This window comes from Delphinus delphis, chromosome 5 (genome assembly GCF_949987515.2).
Source record: "Delphinus delphis chromosome 5, mDelDel1.2, whole genome shotgun sequence".
Classification (NCBI taxonomy): domain Eukaryota; kingdom Metazoa; phylum Chordata; class Mammalia; order Artiodactyla; family Delphinidae; genus Delphinus; species Delphinus delphis.
Genome location: NC_082687.1, coordinates 129241562 through 129254993, shown reverse-complemented (window position 1 = coordinate 129254993; position 13432 = coordinate 129241562). Strand labels below are relative to the sequence as shown.

The window sequence follows — 13432 nt, the reverse complement described above, 5'->3', positions numbered from 1 at the left end:
CTTAACAGAGACAAACTATTAAATACTTTTATGTACTCAGAAGTGACCTTTTATAAACGCTCAAATAGAAATTCGTTCCTCACTACTGCCATTAATTATTCTGAAATTTTTAAAATTTACATAAAATACATTTGAAGAGTGCTATAAATCAAATATTGAATCAAATGACAGAGTTTATATTCACTCTTCAAAAGAAACAACAATTTTTTCCACTCCATAAGATTAGTTCAGTTTTCTATGTAGAGTTGCATTTGGTTAGATACATCATTTATATTTGTGTATTTGTTTGCATATAGCAGTGGTTTTCAAGCAAAATTGTTGTCAGCATGAGCTGAGCACTTTCAATAGGAGAGGCACTCCAGATCCGGAAATCAAGAATATCAAAAGGATACCGTATGTTTTAGAGTATGAACATCAAAGTGTCTTCTCTAGGAATTAAGGAAACCTTTTCCAAAATTTAAATTTCACAAGAGAGTGTTCTGCACACTAAAAACAGCATGAATGAGACTGAGAATTTCTGCTCACATAGTGCTTATCTATACTGTTGGTTGGATACAGAGACCAAGCAGGTAAACAAAATAAATAAGATGGGTTTTGACTGTGATGCATTATGAACAAAAATTTTTAAAGAAATGATCTAGAAAGGAACTTGTGAATAGTATGTTAGAATTTTAGTGAAGTAAAGAAAGGCCTCCCAGAGGTGAATTTTTAACTAAGACTTGACTGACAAAAAGAAGTCAGTCGTGGAAGGACTCGTGGAAAGAGCAGAGGGGGCAGCAAGGGAAAGCTTGAGGTTTTAAAAGCCACTGTAGTTGGTGCTCTGTGAGTGAGAGGAGAGTGTTAGAAAATGCAGTCAGATAGGAGGTAAACAAAGGCTATATTATATAGACCCTTTATACTATTTAACAAACTGATTTTAATTTGGATGCAAGGGGAAACCAATGGAAGTTTTAAGTGGGGCTAGAAAAAAGGAGGTTTGGAAGGTAGTGATATGGTTCTAATTAAATTTCTAGAAAGCTAGTCTAGTGGCTGTATGAAGGTTATATTTAGTGAACAACAATGGAAGTAGGAGAAAAGTTAGTAGACTACTGTAGAAGTCTAGGAGTGAGTTAGGGTGGCAAAGGAGTGAACCAAAAGAATATACTTTGAATATAGAGCTGATAGATTGACTGTTGTATTGGATTTGAGATATGAAGAAAAATTAGTAAGGAATGACTTGCAGGTATTTAACCTGGGAAACTGTGTGGACAATCGTTCCATTAACTGAGATGAGAAAGACTAAGATAGCAATAGGGGTTGGGAAAAATTTTCAAGACCTTGGTTTTGGACATATAAATTTGACCTGCATATTAAACAACTGAGCGAAAATTCTGAGTAGGAAGCTTGATAGACAAATCTGTAGGGAAACTTGGAGGGGTGTATTATCTCTGCTGTGCATCTACAACCTAACAGCGCCCGACCTGTTGTATTTACTCAATGAATATTTGCTGAGTAAATAAATGAATGAAGAATCTACTGCCCTTACTCTTACTTTTTACTCTTCATGTAGTCTTCTAATTAGTTCATCATTTTTTCAGTATCTCCCAAGCTTATTCCACATGAGGAGGAATGATGACATAAATAGGAAATCTGAACATTTCGCATACTGAAAAGAAAACTCCTTAAATAGATTCTTAAATTGAAATATTTCATATAAATTGAAATAGCACTAATTCTTACCTACAATATGAAAATCTCTGGAATGACTAAGAAAATTTAAGTTCCTAATACTACACCTGATACGTCTTTGATAGCTATTTATCATGATAGGCTCTGCCTATGAAGAACATATGTATTCTTTTTGTGTTCATTCATTTATTCATTGATTTTTGAAAAATACTTATTGCATCTTTACCCTGTTGCATGCACTTTACTAGGCATTCAAGGGATTCCATGGGAGGATAATGCCTCTGCCTGTGCTGGGGTCTAGCCATACTATAGAAATCACAACGAGCGCTTTACATTCAATAAAGTCGCAATCATACAAAGTTTAATGGAAACATGAGGTAGGATGTTCTAGAGACTTCCTGGTTTGTTATATTTTACATGAAAGTAGTAACAGAGACTGAAAAAGGATAGTCCAGGCAAAAGAAACAGTGTACTATCTAATTGGCATATTATAGAAAAAAACTGTGGCAATACTTAAAGATATACTGAAAAGGTCAGCAGCAAGGATAAGAGAAGAGGGTAAGAAATTAAAGACAGAGAAAAGGATAAAGAAGCCATTTGAATAATCTGAGTGAACTCCCTGATCTAAGGCAGTGACACTTTGAATAAAGAGGGGCTTCCAAATTTCAGACTTTGACATTTGCGGACAGATAACACCATTCACCTGGATGTGCTGAGGGAAAAATGGAAGAGAGATTGGGACATCCACACGGGATGTCTAGTAGGATGGGCAGATCTGGAGAAAGGTTGAAATTTAACCCATAGAGCATAGCTATATCAATGATAGTTTAAGATATGAATGTAGCTATGAAAAGCCAGCAAGAGTAAAGAGAGACTAACAGCAGAGGCAGAACCCAAGAAAAGAAAGTATACAGATAGAAGAGGAAGAGTATATATAAGAAACTGAGTGGTCATAGACAGAGATACACATATGGAAGTAACGGGATGCAGTGTCATGAAAGCCAAGAGAGGAGAGTATTTTGAGGAGAGGCAGCTCAATAATGCCAGATGACACAACTGTAAGTTAAAAAGCATAACATTTAAATACATTTTGATATAGTGATGCAAGATGAAGGAAAAGAATCCAGCAATTCTTCTGCCATCATGAACAATGGTCAGGATTTTGCCAGGAGAGTGTGCAGACTTTTGAACAACGTAATTCAAGAGAAAGCTCTTTGGGGAAGGTTTTAACGATAGTCAAAATAATTGAAAATTTGACACAGCTACAGAAGATTAGAGAAATTAGAGATCTTCAGTCTATAGAAAAGATGATTTAATATAGTTCTCCAAGCCATCCTTACTTATATGAAGGACGCTTACATGGAATGTCTCCTCTGGAACACACCACTGGGAGGTAAGACCAGAATAATATTTCACTGGGAAATGCTGTATTCTAATTTGGAAGAATAGAACAAGTCTGTGACTAATGAACAGAAACACATATTTGAATTTATTTGAAATGGGAAGGGGTAGGGAGAAGTTATAAAGATACACATTATGGTACTGAAGGGAATGGCAATGTCTAATTGAGGAAAATAATGCCTTACTGAAGTATTCTGGAGGTTTCATAGTCAGAAAAATAAATATGCATGATTTTGTTTGCAGACTACCTGACTATATCTTTTTATGGAGACTAAACAGGTCTTGCTTCTAGTTAAAAGAGAGTAATACTATGTTACTGTTATATTTCCTCTAAATTTCAATTGTTGATGCAGTTTTGTGCTTCTAGAATGAGATGGTAAGCACAGTAAAACCTTGCTTTTCATCTTCCATTGCTTCTGAACCTGGAAGTAAGCATTAGAATAATTATTTAATATTTATTAGGTACTTTGACTTATATACTCTGGGAACATATGAAGATTGAAACTATAGCTGAGTAACAAAAGGAAGTATAAGCCTGCTGAATTACTTTTTTAATCCAGGAAAATAACATAAATCTAAATTATCCTGATAATTCCAAGCTTTATTATGCAATTTTTGGGGGGAGCCCATTAGTATGAAAATGGCAAAAAATCGTCTGCTTGGCTGTGTATAAAAACTATCCTGACCTTAAGTGGTAGAATAGAATATTTTAGGAATATGATTGATCTTTCATGACTAATGGTTTGTGATTTATTATTTTACCTCCCTTCCATAAAAATGGAATTTAGGAGAGTGACAGATAGTTAAAAGGAATTGAGGGTCTTTTTCCTGGCCAGATTTATGATGGACTTTACTATGCTTCCAAGGAGGAAAAGGATATCTTCAAGGATGGTCATCTTAGGCATAAATTTAGCCATTATTGATTATATTGTCCTCTAGTCGAAGTAACTAATCTTTCAGCTGATGGCAAATGGAAGTCAAATGTTCTGATTATTTCACTTTGAATTTTAAAAGGCACAGAGTCAAATTTAAACTTAGCCAGCTAAAATAAAATAATGGAAAAAGGTGTTGCCAGCTAATGAAACAAAAATAGAAATGTTTTCATTACTTCAAAAATAATAAAAATATATTTTAGTAAAGAAGAAATCAACACTCCATTTCCCAGCATTATTTTGGAAATAGATCATAGAATGATAATGTAAGACCAGATGGGAAACACAACAAGGAAAAATTAAACTTTCAAAATAATTCAGTATAAGGTACATGGGAACCTCGGAAATAACTCTGTGCTTTATAAACATTTATTAATTACACAAAAATTTACTACTTTTCATTAGTGTTAGATGGAAAAAAATTAAATCTAAAACCATATATATATATATACTTTTTTAAAAAAATATTTTGGTCTTAAAGAAGTGAAACAGAAAATAGAAACCATTGAGTGGTTTTGTAGATCTTGTAAAGATAAATAAATCACAAAAAACTTTCTGAATGTTATAACACATAGTATGTAACTGAATATAAATCAACTGTAGCATATTATCAACTTTTCCACAAATAGCTTTTTATTATGACTATAAGAAAAATTACTGCTAGTATTTTCCTCACTGGGCCTTGTGCTTTGTATTTAAAAAGAATTCAAAAGAACAATTACAAAGAAAAACTTTGCCTTACTTGATGTGAAGTGTAACACTAGTTGCAATTTAGCATATCGCTTTAGAAAATAATAGAGTCAATCATTTCTTTTCGGGTCATATGATAAAAACTGCACACCACCTAAAATAGGGCTAATATATCATATACTCAATGTAACATTTGGTTAAATAGACCATTTACTCAAATCTCAGCACCCAATTTAAAAAATCAGAATCTATAATTTCTTAATCAAATACTACTAAAGTTATTTGTGAATTTTTCACAGCTGTGAAATATCAAATATGATCACAGCTCCACAGTTAAAAATAAACAGAATTTATGAAATTATTTTGATAATTGAGACCAACATACCAATATATTTTTCTTATGACTTCTTTTGCAAAAACAAAACAACATATGTAAGGAGGAATTACGAAATTGAGGCAGTTGACAATTAAAATAGGCCTTTGTGTTTTCAAATAATATGATTAACCTTAGAGAAATCTACGCTAAAAATGAAGGCTACTAGTCATAAGATTTTGACCTATTACCATATGTTCCTGTGAATACAGTTTATGCTATTTATAAAAAAGGAAATCACTGAGCTCTTCAGTATATTTATATAGAGCTTTACCCTAAATTCACTCATGAAAAAAAAAACTTACTATTAGCCTAGAACTCTGCAAGGTGCTTAGAATAAAGAAATGCATAAAAAGTAGGTCCTCAACTTGAGTAATTGAGGATCCCATGCAGGAGATAGATGTTATAATCTTAGCCTTTGTATGTCTGAATCCATCATCTACCATACCCCATCTTTCTCACTCCTATCAGGCTTCAGTAACCTACTTTTATTCCTCAGATACAAATACACAAAAGGTTTTCCCACTGGAGTTTCCCTGTGCCTGGGATGCCTGACATGACCAACTATTTCTCAACCTTAAGGTCTGCGGCATTCACTAATAGTTGCCTACTCAGCATGCCCGTTTCCTATCTTTTTGCTCAATATTTTGTATGGAGGAAGAGATCATGTTTATTTCAAGCTAAGTATAACAGTAACAGTCTACAGTTTCTTAAACTCCTTTACTATTAGTGCATACATATTTCCCAGTTGTTGGCAATACAATATAAGCAAAAATTTGTTGTACACTTTTCTGGGAAACACATTGCTTCCCCCAAAATAAACAACAGATGTAACTACTCCTTACCTCTTTCTGCTTTGTACAGAGGTAGGATGAATGAAGAGGCATCGGGTGACCATGAGGCAACAAGCTTAAAGGAGAAAGCTAAGAAGCTAAGGATAACTAAGTCATGGTAGCAACAGCCTACTTCTAGAATTCTTGAATAAGAAAAAAAACTATATTTAAACGTCATTACTGACTGGTACAAAGCCCCAGCTAAAGTTCTATGCTCAAACATAAGACTTATTCTTTAAAATTCCTTCTGCAACCAGTTATGTTAGAGTGCCTAAACCTTTTTTGTTTATTTCCAAGCATGTATATTAACATGTGATTTTCTTATTTATTTATTTGTTCACTTGTTTATTGTCTGGCTCCAATTCTGGGTGGAATGCCATCTCCACGAGGACAGAGAGTTTGTCCTTTTGTATACCTTGCACCTTTTGTACACTTAAACCTATCAGGGAGAACACAGAGCAAGTGATAACTGCCTGAATACAGGCGATAGAGGAGAAATTTTCAAAGTGTGTATGGAGGAAAAGTCTTCCAGGCAAGAAAAATGAATATGGGATAAGACAAGGAGACATGAAGAGATGGCAAACAATCCTCCCTGAGTAGAGCACAGTATCCGGTGGGAAGTAGTATAAGATGAGGCTGAAAGGAGTGTTTTCACATTGGAAGGAGTTTATACTTCACCTTCTATACCATGCGGAAACTCTGATTAAACTAATAAAGCAAATAATGTGATGGTTATGTACTTCTGAAAGATAAGTTTCAGGCCTGGTATATTAGAAGGCAAAGAAATGAGTTTGGTAACCAGTAAAAAAAAAAAATTATTGCAGTGAGTTATGCAAAAAAGTGAAGGAAACTTCAATCAGGTTAAATTGATTGGGATGGAAGAGGATAGACATATTAAAGAGATTTGGGTCTAGAATCTGTTATAGTCATAAATTATAAGAAAAAGTTAATTTTATACAGGTATTTCAAAACAAGGAAAACTTTTGGTATAACAGTAAAATTGATTTTATTCATCTTGATTAAAGGGCCTACAAAAGAGTAAGGTACCACAGGTAATAATGATTACCAGGCAATAGTTAATCCTGGATTAGGAACTAAGATAAAGTGTCAGAAGAAGATACAAAAATTGAAGATACAAAAATATAGTTATTAGTTAAAAATTTATTAGTTATTAGTTAAAAAATCTATCCACCTTCATATAACTTCATAGTTATATGAAGGTGGATAGATACCTTTCAGACAGAGAATTCAGAGGAAGATAAAAAGAAGATCTAGGAGGGAACTTAGGGAAAACCCAATACTGAATAAAACAGGATTAAAAAAACATGAAATGTAGAAGTTATAAAGACCTAAGAAAATCAGAAAAGAAAAATTCTTCAGAATACAATTAAAAGAACGTGTAAGCATCTGGTGAGAAAATATTTTAAATGCCACCAAAATATCAAGTTAGAAAACAAAATCAAAGTGCATGCTGGATTTAGTAATTAAGATGTATGTATTCTTAGAGCAACAGAAAAATTTCTGTTAAGTATAAATGTTTTTCTACTGATCTGAGTACCCATAAACAATTTACTGCTTTTTAGAAGAACAGCAGGAAAAGAGGAAGGGTCCCCACATTAGTTGGACATCTATCCACTCTGGTAAATGTGAGAGTAGAGCCAAATGCAATTTAATTTAGGAGATCAGAAAATGTACTGTTTCTGGCACACACAGCTTCCGGAGTATATTATATCAACGCCTACAACACAAACTGAAATCAACAGCAGAACTGAATAGGACTACCTAGTGCAAAATAAATAGAAGACAACTTGTCAGTCATATAGCTCCATCAGGAACAATCCCCCTATTCTTTACATTTTCAGTCATTTAAAAAATCAAAAATGACAACTAATGGTGAATGTTACTGAGCTGGGAGCAGTGGCATGCATCATTCTTTTAATATGAGAGAAAACATCCCTCTATTTAATGAGGGGTATTTCTAATTTAGAGTAACATGATAACAGCTGTTTTTGTACCTCCATATTCTATGCTCTTTTGTGCACAAATGATTTGGCTCTGTCATGGGCATTTCTGACTTCTCTTGACTACTACCTATTTGGGCATCAGATGCAGTTCATCTCCACGACAAAATTCTCCAACATTCTGAGAAGAGCCTTCTTATTGTGTGTATCTATTGAATAATTGTATTCTTTCCAGTTTCTTTAACTTTTGGCTATAATTTAAACTGCATATAGAAAATTGCACCTGTCATAATCATAGAGTTGTTGACAAATAAAGCACACCTGAATAATCAGCACCCAGATCAAGAAATGGAATTACCCTAGCACTCCAGAATCCCTCCTGGTCCCCTTTCAGGTATTACAGAACAAAAGATAACCATGAACCTGAACTCTAACACAATATATTACTTGGCCTCTTTCGTTACTCTATAAATTGATGACCAATGTACTTGGCACTTTTTCATATGTTTACTGATTGGTTATTTGGATTTCTTCTTCTATTAAGTGTCTGCTGAAACCTTTTGCCCATATTTCCAGTGGATTTATGTCTTTTTACTATTAGTTTGTAAGAGTTCTTTATTTATTTTGGATAAAAATCCTTTATTTGGATCCATGTACTGTGAAATCATCTCCCTTCTGTAGGTTGCTTTTTCACCCCATGCTTAGTGTCTTGTGAAGGCAGAAGTTATCATTATTATTATTATTTTTGCGGTACGTGGGCCTCTCACTGTTGTGGCCTCTCCCGTTGCAGAGCACAGGCTCCGGACGCGCAGGCTCAGCGGCCATGGCTCACGGGCCCAGCCGCTCCGCGGTATGTGGGATCTTCCCGGACCGGGGCACGAACCCGTGTCCCCTGCATCGGCAGGCGGACTCTCAACCACTGCGCCACCAGGGAAGCCCAGAAGTTATTATTTTTAATGCAGCACAAATTATTATTTTCACTTATCATTAGCTATGTCTAAGCTATCCTATCCAAAGTCACAAAGATACTGCATGATATTTTCTTCTAAATTATGCAATCTATAATTGAGTTTTGTGTGTGATGTGAGGCAGGAGTGTATCCAGTTGACTCTACTTGTTTCAGTTTTTCCTTATGCAACATAAATGGATAGATTTTTAAAGCTGTGTATTATACAACTCATTACTTTAAAGTACCAATCTTAAATCCTTGGAACTTTCTTACAATTTTAACAAGCAAAATAATGTTGCTATAAAAGAAGACCCCTGCCATACTGAAACCTACTACAGAGAGTTAATTACAATAGAACACAGAAGATCACAAATTAAATCTGCACCCTCATTGTAAAGATCTAGGAAAGGGACACTTACACAGAAAACACTGAGCTTTGAAGGAAAGGAGTGAACAGAGACACACAGGCTGGAAGGCAGAGTAGAGAGATTTATAAAAGAGATGTATTTAGTGGAGGTTTTCAAAAGAAATCAGTCACACTATGTAATATTAAACATTCTGCTCTGTTTCCCCACCTAAAAATCTTTAGTAAATTTCTAACAATGTCCACTAAATAAAGAATATTAATTTGAAAATACATCAAGTTATTAATCAATGTGGCAGCTCTGTTTCTCTTTCAAATCCTTGTACATATTAGAAGTGATGTCACTTAAGGTGGCCTTGTAATATATATCTCATCATATTGTTTGCCAAGGATGTGTATAGTCTGATACAATGTCTGAAAACTTAAAGAAATTTGGTGAATATGAAATGACCAATATAATATGAGGAGCAGATCTGCATAAGAGAATTTTAGCAGGCTCTCTTGTTGAACACATAATTTGGACTACAACTCATTAGATGCCCCAGGATATTTTTATAGTAAATAATAAAAGATATCAAGTTGTACTGTTTCATGTGTATGAGTGAAATAATGTTGATGGTTTAAATTATTTGTAATACACAAACACATGAAAGAGAACTACATTCTCAAAAAAAAAAGTCTCTGAACAACCACAGTTAACTATTAAAGGAATCAACAAATTTATCATTATTAGAGGTTTCTTTTAGATTTTAAGTATGTAGATCAATTACCACTGATGCTTAACTTGCTTTGATGGGGAAATGAGGTCAGCATTTGTTACCTATATAATTTAATAATAAACTTCATTATGCTACTCATATTTTGCTCCATTTTAGACTTGATTTCAAACTCAAAGGATGGTTTGTCTACTATGGAGCTCACAGCAAAACTCAAACCAGAGAATATGCTCAAGAAACATATATTCCCAGCTTTTAGGAAATAATAGGTAATAAGCACACTACCCTCTCTATACAGAGGAGAGGTTCCTCTTTAGTGGCCTTATGCTAACAGGTATCTTGTAAACACAAAAAGATGTGTTTGCTTGTTGATACAGAAGTCAATAGTTTACAGAGGTTTTTGCTTACTAAAGTTTTTCCTATCCAAAGTAACAGTGGCTTCCTCATCATGGCCATTTCCTGACTACGGCAGTGTTGTGTTGATACACCTACTGAACATAGACAAGACAATAGTTCCCTTAGAAAGTTGGTCCTGCCGCATAGCTTTGAGAAGGGTTCCGAGATCTCTCTTTTCTTAACCCTGTCCAGGATTGTGTGAGAGATTTAATAATCTGTAATAAATTCCTTTCTGCTTAACATAGCTGGAGGGAATTTTTTTCTTTGTAATTTGACCAATAGTGTGTGTTGTAAGAATGAAATATAATGGAGATTGTTTAATACAGTAATTGGGAGATAATCAGTGTTCAACAAATGTTAGTGAGTATCACAGTTATTGAGAATTCCTCAAATATGTATGAGGTATGAGAACTAAATTACTGCCTGTCTTATCAGTAAACAAAGGATGTCAGAGCCATCAGCTATCACATTGCAGATGCCCTGACAGTGAGCCCTGAGGGAACTCAGGAAGGAAACAAGGAATGCCCACCGTCTAGCAGTCATCAGACTACAGTCACCCGTGGTGGTGCAGCCTGAGGAAACTCAGGATGAGAAAACACAGGATACTGGCCCCAGAGAGCTGAGGTGCACATCAAAAGAATGATTTCAGTGAGCCCAGACTCTTGCATCTTCCCATACCTAGAAAAGTGCTAACTTCCTTAACTTGAGGTATCTGGTTTTCTTTTATTAATAATAATCTTTTAATGTTCTGACTACCTGATTCTGTTGCAAATACTCCTCTATATCCTGGCCTCCTCCTTTCCTGTTTGTAGCAGTCTCTCAGAGTTAAGATACTGTCTCCAAGGCTTGAAGTCCTAAGAATGTCGACTAAAACACAACTCTCAACTTTTAGGCTGTGCTTTTTTTTTTTTTTTTTTTTTTTTTTCAGTCAACGGGTATAAACTAAGCAATTATATGAAGAACCTAGGGGCAGGACAGGAATAAAGATGCAGACCTAGAGAACGGACTTGAGGACACAGGGAGAGGGAAGAATAAGCTGGGACGAAGTGAGAGAGTGGCATGGACGTACATACACTACCAAATGTAAAACAGATAGCTACTGGGAAGCAGCCACATAGCACAGGGAGATCAGCTCAGTGCTTTGTGACCACCTAGAGGGGTGGGAGGGAGACGCAAGAGGGAAGAGATATGGGGATATATGTATATGTATAGCTGATTCACTTTGTTATAAAGCAGAAACTAACACACCATTGTAAAGCAATTATACTCCAATAAAGATGTTAAAAAAAAAGAAAGGCAACTATAGATGAAACACTTCTGAGCAAAGTTAAACGTCAAGTAAATTCCTAGGAATTTTAGATTACCTCTGCCTATCTTTCACAATTTCTCCTTATGATATATTGCAATTTACTTTAATCTGGGGATGGGGACCTCATCCTTACCTTCCTAGCTGAAGATTCTGAAGCCCTTCTGACTCAGTTACAGTTCAGGGACTGTATCAAACTCCTCTGTGCGGTATCGCTTCCCGTGTAGAACAACATGGTGGCTGCGCATGCGCGGCCTGGGGGGGGGGCGGAGCTCTGCTGCGGGCGGGCGCTTAGAAGCTGCTGCGACCAGGAAGTCCCGAGAGCCTGCAGGCGCAACTTGAAAGGGGCGAGCCCGGCTTGGAGCTTGACCTCAGCCTCTCTCACAATCGGAGCTCGGTCTTCGGGTTGCTCTGGTGGAAAGCACTGCTAGCTCAAGAGGGCCGGAAGCCCGTGCCTGCACCGGCAACACCACGTCCACAAGCTGGTAGAGGACACGAAACACCAGCCCAGAGATAACTTGCAGCTCATCCTCACGCAGCCAGTGGAGGAGGTGACCTGGTCTCAGTGAAAAGAATCTGTGGGCGGTAATTGACTACTTCCTCAAGGACTGGCTGTATATGCATCTCCTGAAAACGAGAAGCCGTTTCAAGAGGAGAACTTGCTGAGACAAGAAGGAAGACCAGAGAAGATCCAGACCAAGGCAGGTGAGGCGACAGTGAGATTTCTGAAACGATGTCACCTGGATGAGGGAATGAAGAACAGTGTCAGAATGGGAGCTAGGGTTTCCCAGGTGGCGCAGTGGTTGGGAGTTCGCCTGCCGATGCGGGGGACACGGGTTCGTGCCCCGGTCCGGGAGGATTCCCACATGCCGCGGAGCGGCTGGGCCCGTGAGCCATGGCCGCTGAGCCTGTGCGTCCGGAGCCTGTGCTCCGCGACCCTGAAATAATTGCTGGCCACTTCCTCAGAAATCTTGGTGTTGTGGTCACCCCACATGCGTTAAAGTTACCAGGAAAGCCCATCGCACAGAGGGGCGAATACTGGTGTGAGGTGACGGTTGTGGACAAAAAGTTAATCAGTAAGAAAGAATTGGAAAATTTCATTCAAGCCAAATTTGAGGATTATAACCTGGGAAGAGCATCTCAGAAAGTTATGAGAACTAACTATTCTGCCAGTTAGAAGTCAAGGCACAGTTACATAAGTTTTTTGAGACAGAGGGCTGAACATCAAATGATGTATTGACAATTTACATAATCCAGATCTAAGTGGCATCTTGGTGGGTCATGTGACCCTTTATAAGATCAAGAAGGAATGTTATCTTTTAAGGAGTTGTCTTGTTGGTGCTAGAAGAATGTTGCTCTCTTTGGTTGAGCAGGTATTCCTGACCATGGGGGAGGTTTGGTCAATTCATAATACAGATACACGATGCACAGTGGAGGGTGAAGGGAGGTCAAAGGGCAGAGAAGAAATTTTATATTTATAACTTTCTTGTCACCATAAAATATGAATTTTATTTCACACTGTAAATGGGCTTGGCACTGTGAGGGTACCTGTGTCTGTGGTGAACTTTGAGAGGCCCAAGACCAAAATATATAAGTACTGGTTAGCCAAGAGAATGGCCCCCACCAACTCGCAGACTATCTGAACCTATTCTCCCTTCAAAATAGCAAAGCAGAATTCGAGGAGCAGTGGAGCAAAGGTGGTCCAGCACCATAGTATCACTCCCAGCTCTGACCCAGTACGGAATTTTAGAGACCATTGGAAGACAGCAGAGTAGACTGTATATATACATATTGAATTGTCCCTATTTGCCATCTTCATCTTCAACAGTTATCACATCTGGCC

The 13432-nt window shown here is 36.7% G+C and overlaps 1 pseudogene; it reads left to right on the top strand.

Moving 5' to 3' along the window:
• LOC132426339 (large ribosomal subunit protein bL9m-like) overlaps nt 1-13232 on the top strand; it is a 36141-nt pseudogene extending 22909 nt beyond the window's left edge.
• The last annotated feature ends 200 nt before the right edge of the window (nt 13233-13432 follow it).